Raw genomic sequence first — 3210 nt, forward strand, 5'->3', positions numbered from 1 at the left:
AGTACTTAGAGACTTCACCACTACCAGGCCTGCTTTACAAGAGCTTCTGAAAGAAGCACTATACATATAAAGGAACAACCAATATCAGCCTTTCCAAAAATATATCAAAAAGCAAAGAGCATTAACACAATGAAAAATTTACACCAACTAATGGGCAAAACAGCCAGCTAGCATCAAATGCCAGTATTAAACTTATATATATTCTAATCGGATAAAAAGCCAAAACCCATCGGTATGCTGCATCCAGACCCATCTCACATGCAACGATACACAAAGACTCAAAACAAAGAGAAGGAGGAAGATTTACCAACCAAACAGAGAGTAAAAATAAACAAATAAACAAAAAGCAGGAGATGCAATTCTCGCCTCTGATAAAGTAGACTTTAAAGCAACAAAGAGCAAAAGAGGCAAAGAAGGACATTACATAATGGCAAAAGGATCAATGTAACAAGAAGAGCTAATGATTCTCTAGATCAACGAGACAGAAAATTAACAAGGACATCCAGGACTTGAACTCAGACCCCGAACAAGTAAACTTAATAAACATTTATAGAACTCTCCACTTCAAATACACAAAACATACATTACCACCTCACACCTATTCCAAAAGTGATTACATAATTGGAAGTAAATCACTCCTCAGTAATCGCATAGCATTTCATAGGTTTAAATGAAATATTGGTTGGCTGCCTGTTTGTTATTTTCTTCCCTTATTCCTTCCTGTCTACATCATTAAGTATAATTATTGGTATAAAAGAGGTTTTCAATACCCATTACTAAACTGCATTCTAGCCTGGGCAAGAAAGCAATACTCCTTTTCTCTCTCTTTCTCTTCCTTTTTCTTCCTCTTCTTCATTTTTTTCTTTCTTTCTTCAAAAAAAAAAAACAACAGAGTCAGATTTCCCCTCAAACTCAGATTCTGTATCCATCACCTTCACCTAAATGACATCCTTTTCATCATGTCTTCTCTTTCTTCAAGTCCTTTGCTTTATTTTGAAGGCTCTTTTACATCTCTTTATAAGTATAAGCAATTTATTGAAATCTCTTTTAAAAGCCAAGCTTCGATCGAGGAAAGGATCCATATCAATTATAGCATCAGTGAGGTCTGCGGTCTGGCATCAGACAGTATTAAATTTCCTCTGTCTGCAAATACTTTTTCCTATGGACATAGACTCTCAGTTATGACCAAACAATGAAACTTGAGTAGCTCATTAATTTTACTTTCCCTGATATCAATGAATCTTAAACTCATCTGTTTTGCAGACACTAAGATTTTTTTAAATTTCATTAGCTCTAGGGAAACATGCATAATCATTCACACACCCTCCTGAACTTCCCAGCAAGCTTAAGAGTGGCTGATTTTATATCACCCATCACCTCTTTTATCACTACTAAAGCATCAACAATATTGTACTGTTGTCATGTTTCTTTCAGAGTGAGGTGAGGAATTTTTTTCAATATAGTCAGCAAAGCAGTCAAACATATGCTTGGTGTGATACCTCCCAAATACTTCAGTTATATCCTGACCCAAGGGCTGAAGAAAGCTAGGGGCTCCCTGAGGGATAAACACAATATCAACATTAGAAAAAACAAAGAATAATGAGGCTGGGTGATTGGGACCTCTGTCCACAACTAGCAACATCCTGATTTCCAGATTTTATTTCTGTTAAATGACTTCGAACTTGAACAATAACGAAACCAATCCAAAAAGTGGCACTGGTGATTCTGGGTGTGATCACAAGAAAACAGGAAGGTGTTTATCTGTTTCTAAAAGACAAGTGGGGGATTAGAGCCTTTGTAAAGCAGCAGTGGTTTATCATTCTCACCTGAGGCACTGCCACAAAAAATGAGGGAAATCCTGTCCTTAGCTTCCTCTAAGCTTTCCAGATTTTTGTTTTTTGCCCCAAAAGTAGGAAGGCATGCACTTCGAAAGATGGGCCATCTCCTTGGCGTTGAAAACCTGTTGAGGCACACAACCTCTCTCCAGTTGCCTGGAATACTCAGTGCCCGCTCAGCATTTAAGGGTCCTTCCTCCGCCATCAACTTCATATGTTGCAAAACAGCAGTGATTTTTAGAGTTCTCAAACCATCCCTTGCTCGCAAGATACTTATTTGGGTTGTCCTCCCCAGATGTTTCCCACTGGTTCCCTGTAGATGTGTTAGGCCTGGTTGCAGAATGCCTTCCGGGTCAGATGTCGCCCTCTATTATCTGGCCCTCCATCTAAAAGGTTAACTGGGTCTCCATCTTCACGATGTTTACATTACGGGGAATACACAGCAGCTTGGAGCAGACGGGCAACCAACTCTCCACGTTGGTCTTTCTTGGTTTTCTGGGGCAGGTGGGTAGCAGGGTCTTGCTCTGTCGCCCAGGCTGGAGTGCAGTGACACAATCACAGCTCACTGCAGCCTCGACCTCCCAGGCTCAAGCGAGCCTCCCGCTTCAGCCTCCCGAGTAGCTGGAACTACAGGTGCGTGCCACCACACCACACTAATATTTTTCCTTTTTTTTTTTTTTTTTTTGGTAGAGACGGGGTTCTCACCATGTTGCCCAAGCTGGTCTCGAACTCCTGGGCTCAAGAGATCCTCCCGCCACAGCCTCCCAAGGATTACAGGCACAGCCACCGCGCCCAGCTGCTTCTCCTTGGTGGACTGATCAACACCAATAAGGCAGCGCACGTCCCTATTACTCACGCCTTCGTCGGACTCCTGGAGAATATTCATTCCGTCTTCCAGAGGCATGACGCTCCGCCTCCTCTTGACAGGTGTCAAGATCAAGATTGGGCCAGGATCAAGATTCCCCTCCAGGCCTCCGCTCCGCTTGGGGCGGCCTCAGCTGCGGCCGTAGCCGCAGTGGCCTCCATAACGGCCGCGATCGCCGTCGCCTAGCGCCTGGTTTTGCAGCTGCGAGGCCGCCGACGAGGCCGTTTACCTTCCGGTGAGTCCCCATACTCGCCGCTGCGCTGGCCGGGACAGGGATTTGCCCTCCGCGGTAAACACGTAAGCCGACTGGAAAACTGGCCTCCGCAATCCACTGAGCAGCACCCCAGATGACGCCAGACTGAGGAAGCCGCAGCCACTGGCTACAGTTGACAAGGCCCTAACGGACACTTATCGCGAGGCTTGGCAGCCCTGTAGCAATCTCAGGGACAGGGATGCGGTGATCAGCAGATCTCGCGAGACTCAGGGAAGCGTCCCGGAAACTAGGCTGTC

The sequence above is a fragment of the Aotus nancymaae genome, unplaced genomic scaffold (genome assembly GCF_030222135.1).
Source record: "Aotus nancymaae isolate 86718 unplaced genomic scaffold, 86718_ANA_hifiasm-v0.15.2.pri h1tg000003l, whole genome shotgun sequence".
In the NCBI taxonomy this organism is placed as follows: Eukaryota; Metazoa; Chordata; class Mammalia; order Primates; family Aotidae; genus Aotus; species Aotus nancymaae.